This window comes from Ictidomys tridecemlineatus, chromosome 7 (assembly GCF_052094955.1).
Source record: "Ictidomys tridecemlineatus isolate mIctTri1 chromosome 7, mIctTri1.hap1, whole genome shotgun sequence".
Classification (NCBI taxonomy): Eukaryota; Metazoa; Chordata; class Mammalia; order Rodentia; family Sciuridae; genus Ictidomys; species Ictidomys tridecemlineatus.
In genome coordinates, this window is record NC_135483.1 from 193,590,435 (window position 1) to 193,604,852 (window position 14,418).

The following is a 14,418-nucleotide window of genomic DNA, read 5'->3' on the forward strand; positions in this document are numbered from 1 at the left end:
CAGCACGTGTGGGATGTGGAGGAAAACAGGATATGTGAACAAATGTATCGAAGTAAGACTGATCAGCAAAGCAGGGAAGATACTCTTGATGGAGTGCCGTCTCCAGAGAGAAGAGCTTTGGCATGCCACTGAAGCATCAGCACCCTTCACCCCTCTTTCTTAACTGGAGGGTAAGCGTTAAGCATGGAAAATATAATAGGCCAGACTCCATTAAGCTTCCCCTGCTGATGTTGAGGGACCGTAGCAGGGAGCCCCAGAGCAATCTGGGGAAAGTCAATTATCAGCACAGCAGGCCATGAGGGTCATCTGCAAGTCAATGGCTGCCGTTTCTAAATCCATCAATTCACTGCCTGTGTACTATAAGAGTCAAAGGGTGACGTTCTTCATGTTTCTACCTTATGCATGCCTCACAACCTCCTCCAGAGATTTTTTAATTTAGCCAACTTTAAGGAGCAGGCTCAGGAGTTAAGTGATCTGCCCCAGGAGGCAGATTCTCAGGTAAGGGGAGCACGCCAGCCCAGATCCTATAGCTCTGAACGTGGTGTTCTTTGCTCCACATGACACCGTCCCTTTCACCTGAACAGCTAAGTCACATAAAGGTGACAGAACAAGAGCATCAGCACAACAGACCACAGAAGTGATATCCCTGGAAGAGTCTCTCACCCTTGTGCATCCCCTTCCCCATTTCACGTGATTCATCTGACATGTGCCTACCTTTATCCCTGGAGAGAAGGCCTTGCCTGAGTTCTGCCTCCTCCTATGGGACTGGAAAACTGTGTGTGTGTGTAGGGGGCAACCTATAAGAAATCCAAGTAGCCAACTTACCCTGGAGGTAAAGGCAGTTCTCAGACCCCACCCCTGGTGGCTCTCTTCTTCCCCTCTAACCCCTTATTGTCACAGTCCAAGGGAGGGAGCAGAATTCTGAGGAGAATGGGTGTCAGAAAGATCTAAAATGCCACAATCTATAGCTCAACCCAGCCATGTGGGATATCTAAAATTATCCAGGTAGCTTTTAAAAGATTCACAAGAATTACATAGTTTTAAGAAAAAAAAAGTAAAACATAAGATTATATCAAATTCAATTTTTTTAACAAAATTTGATTTTCTTTAAATCCAAATAAAAAATGCACATACATAATTAAGAATCTCATATAGTTCAAAGGTTTATATAAGTTGACTGAGAATGTGTCCTAAAAAATGGAAAAGAAGGGCTGGGCATGTAGCTCAGTGGTAGAATGCTTGCTTAGTAAATGTGAGGCCCTGGGTTTGATTCCCCACCTCTGCAAAAGAAAACAAGAAAGAAGAGAGAAGGAAAGGAAAGAAATGAAATGAAAAGTCCAACTAAGTGATTGGGTGTGAGCTGCTGAAATATGACATTTGAATAAGGAAAAGTGATGAGTATATCTCGATTCCTGGTATAAGGATTTTATGAGATTTGAGATCACCACTTTACAAATCTGTGGCTAATGATCCTGTGACTCTAAATGGGGATCTTTTGGCTCCGTGAGTGTGTAAGTAGATCTTTTCTGCCTCTCAATTATCTGTTACCTGGAATGTTTTACTGTACCGAGTTTCCTTAGTGTTATTCATTGTCAACTCCAAAAATATTTAGAATTCAGTTATCTCAGTAAATAGGATCTTAACTGTCTTTGGTGAACAGAAAAACCTTAGCTCCAGAGATATTTAGAATTAAATAAAAAATGGCTTAAAGAGGTGAGCTAAAACTATACATAATGGATAATTTAATATGCCTATAATATTTTCAAAATATGGCTTATTCATATGATCACCTTGTTTCTATATTTTATACCCCAAGATTAATGCATTAGTTTAGACCTTTAGTATTAATTTGAAATCTCAACTAATTTATCCAAAGAATTAGAACATATAAAAGAACTTTTGTTGTGTGTGTATGTGTAATAAGATTTAAAGGAATTATTTTTACTAGGAAATTTTTTGTTATTACTTTACTTTTAATGATATAATGATAAGACTGACGGCTGATTTCCCAACTGGAACATGGGGACCAAAGACAATGGAACAACATCCTCAAAATGCTAAAAGAAAAATGGTAACAGAATTCTGTACCTGGCAATCATATTATTTGAAAACAAAGACAAAAACTTCTTCAGATCAACAATTACTAACAAAATACATTATCAGTTGATATAAGCTAAAAGAAATACTAAAAGGAATTCTTTGTACAGAAGGAAAATTATTCCAGATAGATGGACAGTACAAGAAGAAATGATGAGCATTGAAATAGCAAGAATGTGGATACATTTAAAACATCACCAATTATGTCATGCAATAATGATGTATCATGGGATTTAAAATCTAAAATCAAAATGAATGATGATATCACAAAAGGCAGGTGGGATAAACAGATTTAATATGTTGTAACCTCTTTACATTATCCTGTGAGTTGTGAAAACACTGATATATATTATAATAAGTAAAAATGAATATATCATATCTAGAAACCACTGAAAGGAACAATGAGAGAATGTATAATAAAAACACTAATAGAAAAAGAGAATAATAAAAGAATTGATGTACATATATGACTGGATGGCTAATGTGATTCTACGACATGTACAATCAGAAAAATGAAAAATTACACCCCATTTATATGTTATATCAAAGTGAATAAATGCATTCTACTGTCATATATAACTAATTAAAAAAAATCTAAAAATTTGATCAACACAAGAAGCTATAAAGAGGTAAACAAAACAAAAAGTACATTTCCTGTGTAGACTTTACAGTAAATTTTGTATTTTCACTGGTTTTACCCTCTTATCCATTGTAATAATTGCTGCTATGGTTGGATCTGAAACTTAGCTATAAACACCTTTCCTCTCTTCAAACTTTTCCTCAATATTTATAAAATATTTGTAAGGCAGGTACAATTGTGTATATTTTACTAAGAAAGAAACAGTTGAAGTAACTTGCCCAAGAAATTACACATAACAAGGACTTTTCATCCCAATTAGCCTTATCCTAGCCTGTGCCCACAGAGGCAGAGGTGGTTGGGCAGTGCACAAGACACTCCTGGCCGAGTGGACATAGACCTTCAAGCTATTCACAATTGTGACCCAGTTTGCACCAGGGATTTTAGCTCAACAGACACTTGGCATATTAAAGGGCCCTCATTCTGGATTTTGGATATCCGGAACCTACATCACCTGGCTGGCCATTCTAGCTGAAAGCAGAAGGTGTGGGGTTTTATCATTATTAATTATTTTTTTATGTGTGTGTGTGGGGTCCAGGGATGGAACACAGAGGCACTTGAGCACTGAGCCACATCCCCAGATCTATTTTATATTTTGTTTAGAGACAGGGTCTCACTGAGTTGCTCAGTGCTTTGGCGTTGCTGAGGCTGGTTTTGAACCAGCCATCCTCCTGTCTCAGCCTCCCGAGCCCTGGAATTACAGACATGTGCCTCTGCGCCTGGCTATTATTACTACTAATCTTTTAGATTTGAAATAAGTATTTCACACACTGTGAGAAACTGCATGGAGAGACCCTGAGTGCCTTTGCCAGTCTCCCCAGGGGCCACCTCTTGCACAAGGACGGCCCAGTATCACGTAGTCATTTCCCTCTCACCTGGTACATTTGTACCCCTGTCTGTTTTAGTCAGAGTTTTCACTGCTGTGACTTAAAGACTCTGACCTGAACACCTGTCAGGAGGAAAAGTGTCCTAGGGCTCATGGTTTCAGAGGTCCACAGAAGGCCGGCTCCATTCCTAGGGCTCGAGGTGAGGCTGAACATCATGGCTGACGAGGGTGGCCGAGGGAAGCAGAGAGACTCCACTCTCCTTATACAAACAAATACCCAAAGCCACACCCTAGTCCCCACCCCCTCCCGCCACACCCCACCACTGCAGGTACCCCTCAGTTAATCCACATCAGGGGATTAATCACTGAGTGGGTAGGACTCTCATAACCCTATCATGTCTCCTCTGAACCTTCCTGCATTATCTCACACGTGAGCCTTTGGGGGTCCCCTCACATCAAACCCTGACTCCTTCTATAGCAGACTCATGTCCCTTCTGCTCCCACCGTGTCCTGAAGCCGTAGTTAGCACTGATCTCTGCCCTTTTCAATAATTCTGTCATTTCAAGAATGTCACGTAAGTGGCATCATGCAGCATGTACCCTTTGGGGACTGGCCTTTTTCTCATAGTTAATCCTCTGGGGATTCCCCAGGATGTCACATATATCAGTAGTTTCTTCACTTTCTCGGGTGTTTTATACCCAAGGGCACGATACACCTTACTTTGTTTATCCACTTGCCTACTGATGACCTCTGACTTTTTTCCATCTTGAGGCTTCTATAAATCAAGCTGCCGTGAACGTTTGTGCCCAGCTCGTGTGAGTGTGAGCTTTCATTTCTCTTGGATAAACGCCTGAGATGCCAGGCAGGGGCGGGTGGTGGGTGCAAGGCAGTTTCTAAAGAAGCTGCCCAACGGTTTCCTGGAGAGGTCTCACCATTGCACACACCCACCAGCGAGTGTGAGAGCGCCAGGGCCCCTGCACCCTTGCTGTCACGGGATGCGGTCACTGCGTGGGTATCAGATTACGCTCACATGTTGGCCACTTGACTTCCACATCTATTGGTCACCTCTTTTCATCTGATGTGCTGTCTCCCTGGTTCTGGACGTGGTGGTTGCCCCCTGGGTAGCACCCCCTGAGACACCAGGCCTTCAACGTTCCCATCTTGCTGACCTTCTTTGACATTGACAGGAGAGGCAGGAGCCAGCCCTGCTGCTGACGCCTGAGTGGGGGGCTTCGGGGTTCTGCTGAGCAGGGATGGGGTTCAGCACCCCACAGGTGCTGAATGGGCAGAGAGTGCCACTGTGATTGAAGTCACGGAATCACCACTGACCTGGGAGGGGCCTCACTACCCCTGGGCAGTGTAGGAAGACCTGCCTCCCCAACAGGTCTCCTCGGACCCCTCCCCAGAGTGGAGGGGAAGGGGCAGTTCATTACAGTCGGTTGGGTACAAGGTTCCCCTTCTTACGTGACCTCCAAAGCCACCTGGTAGGTACCCAAGCACCACACGATGGACAGGGGTGCAGGTCTGGCCTTGCTGGTAGGGGAGGTGGACCAGGGTCTTTTCTGTGATGCTGCCCAGCCGAGAGCTGCTTCTGTTGGGACTTCTCTCCGTCTGTACCGCTCCGTGTTTCTGGCGGCCTCTTCTCCAAACCCGGCAGAGATGAGACAGAACAAACCTGGAAACACGCGGTGGCGTGCCCCCTGATCTCCTTCTCTGCACCACACTCTCCTTACCCTCGCTTACGTCAGCCCAGGGTCCAGGGCTCTTAGCTGTGCCCAGCAGGAGGAATAGGAGAAAGGTCACCTACCACCTTCCCAGAGTGGACATTCGGCCAGCACCAAGTTCTGAAAGTCCAGTCTCGCCCTCCAGGCGGCCACCTGACTTCCAGCTACAGGAGGGGTCAGCCCCGGGCGGAGCAGGCAGGGAGAAGGAGCCCGCCGGCCCCCGCGGCACTGAACGCCCCCGGTCTTATCCTTCATTCTTAGGTGATTAGTTCCTTCATTTCTCGGCAGCCTCCAGAATCGAAGGAAAAATGCCAACTAGAATGAGTTGCTTGGTGTCTTGAAATTAGCATTTCTAATTCCACTCCAAATCCTCCCGACGACTCTCAAGCTGTCTCTGTGGCAGGCTTAAACACAGCCTGTCACTGCGCTCTCTGTCAAGCCAGGAGACTCTCTGTGGTGCTGTCATCCTGAAGAAAGAGAAGGACATGGTTCTAGAATGGACGTCAATCATGGTCCTCAGAGCCACCAAGAGCCGCGTGACTGGAGGAGCCTCAGCAGGCCTCGGTCTCCTCATTTTAAAATATACGCATCCCTGTACCCTCCTCCAGGCCTTGCATTTGGTGACACAGGAGGGAGGTCCCCCAAGGTCATGTAACAACCACAAAAATGCCAAGGATTTGAAGTGGCTCATATTCATGTGCCTATCAGTTTCTGGTGGGGTCCAAGGTTGGGTTTCTATGTCTGGGAACAGGGTTCTGTAAGACTTGTTCTCTGGAGGGTCTGATAAAGCGCGTCTCTGTGTGCTTGGTCATCATCGTAAGGAAATGTCTCTTCATGGAGAGGGTGGCCCAGCACCCCTTCCCATCCTCCTGAAGAAAGAAGTCACCGTGGGGAGCCTGTGCCACGCGGAGCATAAAGCTGATCTCATTGCTGGCGACTGTGTACGTGACCCAGCCTGGCCAATCAGAGGGGCCTGTTTTCCTGAGAAACGTGAATGGTCACAAAAGGGCACATGACCAGGGCTGGACCAATCTAAGTCTTTCCTTGGTCCTAATGTGAGAATCTAAGAGAGAGGGAGAGAGAGATAGAGAGAGAGAGAGAGAGAGAGATTGGGAGGCCAGAGCTGCCAGCATCCACCCTCCTGCCATGAGAAAAGAGCTCACCCACAGATGAGGTCAAACCAGGGAAATCCTGCCAGGGACCAATGGTATCCTTTGGATTATCTGATTGAGTGACTTCCTAGAAAGAATTTCCTTGAATTCCTTCCAATTTAAGGAATTAAACTAAAGTCCTTCATCTCGTTTCTGAGATGTGTTCTTCAGGAAACTTGATTTAATAATGCCTAGCTTGCTAGAAACCACCAGCAGAAGTATCCTGTTCTTCCAGTTTCTCCCGGGTGTTTGAGTCCATTTCAGTCACTCTACACCGTTGTCAAGGACAGGCCTGACCTCCCATGGAAGGCTGAGCAGAAGGGCCTAAGCATTGGTAACTGGAAACCATTCGTCTTCTGTTGCTGAAAGACCAGGCTCAGCCGGTGGCTCTTTCTAGATGCCATCCTACCACAGGGTGCAGACCTTCCGTCCAGGAAGCGTGACTTGCAGAGAGTGAATCTGGGCATGCTTGGAGGGAGATCCACCTCCGGTCATATCCAAAGGGATGGGCTCCTTGGACAGACCTACAGGTTCTGTCCAGCTGACGAGGCAAATTCCCTAAGAAAGGGGAGATCCAGGCAAAAAATAGAGCTGTTTTCATAAGAGACCAACAAAGCAGTTTTCCATTCTGGAAACAGACTGGTCATCCCCACAAATCCCCTGACATAATAAAAGCACTCAGTATTGGTGGAATCCATCCTGCACTGGGTGGGAGAAGGCCAGCTGCACATGGCTCATGCGTCGAAGGTTGATCCCCTGTAAAGGGAGTAGATGGTACTACATCTGGGAAGGCAACGAGGTTTCAATTGCTGCATGAGCTCTGTACCGCTGTGGGATGGAGTGGCTGCCTGTACCGCTGTGGGATGGGGGTGGCTGCCTGTACAAGGCAGGAAGCTGCCTCAGTGGGGCAGGATGTTGGCCAGCGGTGACGTCTGGTGCACAGCGATGCACCATGGGCTAGACGACCTTAAATGTCCCTCCAACCCCAGCTGGCTTTTCTGATCCTGTTGGACTCTGCAGTCGAACATGTCTGAGTTCACTTCACACACATCCAGGGGTCTGTGCTGCCACATGCCATGACACTAGGAATTCTCCTCCAGATCCTGGCACGATTGGAGCCCGTGCTTGACACTGCTGCCGACGTGCTGTGCCGATGGCTGGGATCACTATTTCACTGTCCTGCAGACAGCTTTTCTTTTGGGGGTTTGGATTCCGGAAATTATGGCAACTGGTTAGAGGTCTTGGGCGCTATTTTTCACCACTTTCCTCCTCCAAGTTTCTGCCAGCTGACAGCAGACACGAGATCCAGCGGGGTCCAAGCAGAGCTCTGTATCTGCTGAGCTGAGCCCAGTAGCGCGGGGTGCCAGCCCTCTTGGAAGCTGCATGGAAGCCCCCTTTGGCCTGAATTCATGGTGGAGCCTTGCACATCTCTGTCTTGGAGCCGAAGGCAGCAGGCTGAACACCAAGAACCTGGGCACAAGGGACAGACGCTGGCGTTGCCCTGGGGTCAGCCTTGCTGTCCACACTGGACAGTGAGGGGAAGCACCATGCAGGTCTCCTGGGAGTGGAAGCCTGGGAAAGAGTACCAGGCTGTCCCTGCTGGCACGTGCCAGAGACAAGTGAAGCTGCTAGGTCCACACGTCCCCTGGGAGAGAGGACGGAGCTTCCCTGATGTGCCTTGAGCGGGTCTTGGGGGACGTTCTTATTTACAGGGGTCCACAGTGGCTCAGAGAGGTGGGTGAAAACTCACCTCTGCTCCTGACCCTCAGGAGCTGCCCAGTCGGCGGGGAGGTCCACGCGGCCCTGTGTGAATAGGACAGCTCTTCCTAGCTCACCATCTCCCAGACAGATGCCACCAGAAAGGAGAGTGTGCCCCCAGCCCTCCAGCCAGAACCTCTGGACAGGAACAGGAGGCCCCAGCCTCTCCTCCCTGAACAGGAAGAGGAAGGACTCAGGGTTACAGAGCGCCTCAGGCCCACCCCAGGGCCACTGTTATGGCTTGGATCATACTTGTCCCCACAGGCCCTGTGTTGGGGCTTGGCTGCCGGCCTGTGGCACTGTTGGAAGATGGTGGAACCTTTAGGATGAGGGGTGTCTTGGACGGAAGGTAGGTCATGGGGGTTGCTCTGGAAGGGGCTATGGGACCCTGGCCCCTTCCTCCCTCTTCCGGCTTCCCTGAGGAGAAGAGGCCTCCTCCATCACCGGCTCCCCCACCAGGTCACAGCAACGCAGAGCCGACCAAAGCAACCATGACTGGGCAGGTGGTCTTCCAGATGGTTCTACTGGGAGAGCTCTTCACCACGCACATTAATGACAACCATTAAGGTCATATTCATGGATCCTCAGGAAAAGTTTTCAAAACTCAGAAATAAGGGTGAAAAAGGCCATCATTGGCTCCTAGAATTAGGCTGAATGGCTTCCTAATGAGTCTGAAAGTCCTCTGACCCGGGGAATATGCGGCTTGATTAATCATTGATCAGGGCCAGGTTAACCCAAAGAGAGCTGATGAAGTGTAATGACCCCCCCCACCCCTTGCTGGTCAAGATGGCCCTGGAGGTCATGGTTAACTACCCTACAGAATGTGAACTGGTTGTGCCTCTAGGTCAGCAGGTGTCTTCCAGTGTTTCTGGCTTGTCCCTCCAGGAGGTGACATCTCTCCCAGGTGATTGTTATCGACTTTATCAGAATTACCATCTTAATCATAATCCTCAGAAACGGCCTGAGTGAAATACTTGATTTGTGAAAATGCTTAAAATACAATATAAACTTGTAAGTCCACAGAACTGAATACAGTCTGTATTTATCTGTGGGCTCAGTTCTTTATCCATGGCCCATCCACCTGCCCGTTCCTCGCTATTTACTGAAGAGTGGGGGGTCCGAGGTGAGAGCGTGGGATTTAGACCTTTTCTGAGGTCTACCCTGACTAGCCCCGTGACTTTGGCATGTCTCATTGCTGAGAGCACTTTCTTGTTTTTAAGATAGGGGCCTCAGGCATGAGATTGGGAAGAAAAGTAAAAGAATGTACCCAAAGCAGAAGGAGAAGGGTTTGGTTTATATCTTCAACTGATAGAAAAGATAATTAATCCAAATTATCAAAAAATTCCTTTAAATGTAGTCAGAATTTACCAATTAAAGAAGATTGTGAGAAAGAAAGATGAAAGGAGACCCAACTCTATGTTGTCTCAGGGAACTCACTTTACTTATGAAAACTCAGGTTAAAATACTCAGCAACTAGGACTTGCCCGAGTCACGGGTCTAGTAAGCAAAGGGGAGGAAGGCAGATTAGGTGTCTTCCCAGGTTGGCAAAACTGAATGCATTCAATTTTCTTTTTAAATCATTTTCCTCTTGCTCCTGATGCAGGTGGGTGACCAAATCCCGGCAGCCGGGATCCCCAGAGCCAAGTGTCCTGCCAGGGGCTCCAGGAACAAGAAGACATGCTCCTCGGAGTGTTGTCTAACCCCTGAGAATGCGTCAGTCTGAGCAGCTTCCACAGCCCGGCTCCGGCTGAAACTCCCAAGACAAGATCACAGTGAACTCCAGGGAGCGCGAGCACAGTCCTGGAACTCTGCCCTCAGGGATCCTGCCTGCTTTGCCCCTCGTAATAGGAGGCAGAGTGCACGAGTCACAGCTCCTGGAGGGAAAACCAGGAAAGATTCTTGAAACTCACACAGTGGAGAAACTCAAGAAAAGAACAACACTAGCCCAAGATTCAAGGAATTTTTACATTTTTTTTATAAATTTATTTATTTATTTTTATGTGGCGCTGAGGATCAAAGCCAGGGCCTTGCACTGTGGCCGAGCGCTCTACCACTGAGCCAAAAACCCCAGTTCCTCAAAAAAAAAAAAATAATAATTCTTAACTCACCAGGTTTTCATAGGCAAGATCTGGAGTTTGGAAAGCGCGGCACTGGTCTGAGAATAGAACAGGTGTTCTCAAAAGAGATGGAGCTCTCAAAAAACTGGGGACTGAGGATTACAAGGGACCATCAAAAAAGGCAGAAACTTCAGTGCTGTCCACAAGCCATGTTTTAAAAAAAATATCTAGTACAGGAGAAGAAAAAGAAGACTTGCTTGATGTAAAGAAGTGGCTGAAACCCTGAATGAGATGATTTATGAACATAAAGAGAGGAACTGGAAAAACACCGTCAGAAAAAAATAGATAAAATAATGTATTTTTTAGAATCATGTGATTCCTACATTTTATTATTTTATCCTCAAGGTTTTTCAGATTTAACAATTGTACATATTGATTATAGAAGAATGAGAACATGTAGAAAAATATGATCAAAAAATGTAAATCCCATGATAATCCCCTAAAAATTCCATCAAAGATCATCACTATTACATGTTGGTCTATTTTTTGATAAAGTCTTTTAAAAAACACAACATTTCAGGCATTCCTAAATAAATAAATAAATAAATAGGAAATGGTAGAGGACTAGGGTGTGGCTCAGCGGTGGAGGACTTGCCTAGCACGCACAATGTCATGGGTTACAGTCCCAGCTTTACTAAGGGGGAAAAAAAACATGGAGGGGTAGAAAAAGATATACTATGCCAACACTCATCAAAGAAACCTGGAGTAGAAGATAAAGCTGATGTCAGAACCAGGAAAATTATCAGAGGCAGAGAAGGGCTTTTCATAATGGAAAGGGGGCATTTCTCTCAGTAGGACATCATCTTTAAAGCTGCGCACCAGCCAAGAGCATCAGAGCCTGCGGGAGCTCTTTCCGGTTGGTAGGATGATGAATCATTTATTTTATTAGCCAACTATTCACCAAAACACTTGCATTAGCTCCCCATTTTGCTTACCCAGCCCTCCCAGGCATGGAAACGGGGAGGGCTGGAACAGGAGCCCAGGAGGTCAGACGGCAGAGCTCTTCTTTGCATTTGCAAGTTCACCTTGTCAAGAAGAGAAAAGCACAGGAGCCCAACCTGAACAGATGGCCTCTCGCAGGGTGCTCACCGCTGCAGAAATCTCAGAAGATCAGCTTAAAAAGCAAATCTGAACCTCACACTCCCCTGTCAACTTGAGTCCCAGGGCTCCTTTGGGCAGGCTGGCCACCGAAGCCGAATCAGGCTGAGGATGTGAGGCTCCGACCTGTGTCATCTGCGCTCATTTGACCTTCAGAAGGATTCCACGCACCAGCAAAAGATGCTCTGAGCCCCAGGTGGGAAGGAGAGGGGCACAGGGCTCAGGCTGGGGACAGCCGATGTTAATTACGCGGAGAGAGCTAGTGCCTGGTGTTTATAATTCCTGAGCAGTCTTCAATGTACTCTGGTGCCAAACCAGAGCTCTCGTGAGAAACAACAAATCCTTGTCCCCAGAAAAATGCTGTACCATGTCCTGTCTTATTGAGTTAACAAACAGAATCTATTTTTTTTAAATTCGAGGACATATATCTTATATATTAAAATTTGTGTTTGTACCCAAACTTGGGAATTAAACTTTTATGAAGTTAAGATATATTTCTGGCCAACTGAGAGTTAATAAAAAGACATGTGGTTTTAGTTCATGTTATTAATAATAAAAAAAAATCTCCCCTGCCTTTTTCCCATTATAGCTCAGAGTGTGGAGGAATTGGTTGCCATGGCAAATAGACATATTTTCATCCTGCAGTTCAGTCAGCGAGAGTGAAGGAGAGCTAGATGAACACATGTAACCCCAGGATTTACTAGGAATTTTAAGAACCCTTTGTATCCGTGTGCTCTGTTGTAACTCCACCTTGTCCCCAAAGGAGATAGCAATGTTTCCAAACCAGCAGGGCCACTGCTGAGCCACTGCCCAGGGGCATCCACCAGTAGGAACAGGGGCTTCTGCCTGGAGTCAGGGAGTGGCCCTCTCAGGCCAACCCACCCAAGGCCAGCCCCCTCCACAGCGACACCTGTGAAGCCCTCAGGGACAAGGACAAGGGGTCTGTTCCACCACAGGAGTGGACACCCTGAGCACTGTCCGCCGGGTCCTCCCGAGGCCTCCAGATGGCCTTCCCCCTCCAGCCAGGTGTGGGTGGGGGCGGGTTGGTACCCCGGGGTCTCTGCTGGCGGCACTAAGCGTGGAGTTGTCCCTGTCCCACTCAAGGCCTGGGGTCGTCTGTCTTGACAGTGTGTCACATTTTGACAGTTGACCACCATTTTAATAACAGGTTTGCGAGTCCTGCCCGCGGGCCTGACGCCCAGGCTCAGGGGAACCCCACGCGCTGCGGAGTTCAACATGAACCTGCCGGCGGAGCTGTGGGGAGGCCCCAGGACCGGGGTGGCCAGGAACCCCCCCTTGTGTCTTTCCTCTTGCCAAGTCTGACTGCAGCTTGTTGATGGGGCTCGTCTGTCCTTCGAGCTTCCGGTTTGGGGTTTCATTCTGATATTCTGCTGCCGCCCTCTCATCTTTGGAGTGGGTCAGTGCCGTCCACTGCGCTGGGTTCCAGCTGTCCCTCCACCTCTTCTCCCTGGAGCGGAGGCTCCCTGTTTTAATGAAGCTTCCCATCGTTCCCCCCGGCTTCAGTTGTCTCTTTCCTGTGTTCTCGTTTCATGGTTGTGATCTTGACTTTAGGAATTTCAGCTGGAGACAGGGGAAAGGTGGGAAACCCGCCACCTGAATAACACCTGCCCACTTTATCAGGACGTTGAAGGAAATGGAAAGTGCATTCACTTGGGTGTCTGCCCCAGATCTCAGAAACGTCCCCAGGCCTGGCCGAGCAGCACTTACCACTGAGACAGCCAGGAAAAGAAGCCCACAGCAAAGGTGGCTTTACACCCCAGGGCTCCTCAAGAGGTACAATAGTGAATTCAGGAGAAAATGAGGCTCCTGATCATCTTGAATTAGCCTGGTCCTGGGTGGTGGCAAGAAGACCCTGATGGCCACACCCTCTCTCCCTGACTTACTTCTTGTGGGATTTAGTGTGCACCCAAACACAAGAGGCCAGCAGCCGCACATCAGAGAGGCTGTAACTTAGGCAATAGCTCACTTCTAAAATCTTGAGCATAAATCTTGAGGAAGGACATGTTTGAACTTTCTGGCTGTCCCAAACAGCAGGAGGTGTGTAAAACCACCGAGGATCTAGCGGGTCAAGCCAGTGTCCCCTCGGATCAAGGTCGGGATTCCAGGGAGGTCTTGGCCATTGAGCGGGGCTCCAGATTCACCAGGGAGCAAAGCCCCTGCACTTTGTCCGTTGCACACGAGCCCGAGGCCAAGTCCCATAAAACTCATCTGCAAGGCTGTATTTTAATTCTGGAGAGAGGCAGGAGGCCTCCGAAATCTTGCAAATAGGCGGTCAGCGTTTCCCATCTGGACACACGTCTCCAGGCCCATCCCGTGTTTTGCTGTGTGTTAGCGGAATCTGACGGCGATTAAGACGGCAAGAAAGATGATCCCAGCCACAGAGGTGGAGAAAATTGAAGTCAGTGTGCTCTGCAGACAGCAAATGGAAAAAATAAATGGGTGGGATTCTCACTTGGGCAATTCAAGGAGAAATGTTTTGAAGTAATAAAGGAAACGAAAATGAGATAGGAGGAGAAATTGGTTCATGAACTGAAAGGCGTCCACCTGTGTCCCGCGTAATACAGAATCCCAGACGCCAGGTAGGGCGATCACGTTGCCTGGTGCCCATCTCAATAGAGTCTTCAAATGTTCATTATTTAGAAATGAAAAAAAGTTTTACAGGCAAAACATATTCACAAAAAGAGCATTGGTTTATACCAAAATGGAAACAGCTACCAGGACGTCTACTCAGCTGTCGGCTTCCCTGGACGCTCCCTGGTTACCCAACAATTCTGAGGCTACAAATGAGACCCCTGGGCTCCTCGTTTGACCTCCTCGTCCAAGATCAATGAGAAATGGCCACCACCTGGGTCCTGCCGAGGCAGGTGCTTCTCCATGTGGTCCCGCCCTTCCCAAGATCCTCAGGGAGGCTCAGCCACCCACCGGCTGTGACCTCTGCTCTGCTCTGGGTTATCACATACCCGCGTGATCCTGACGCTGCTGGGAGCAG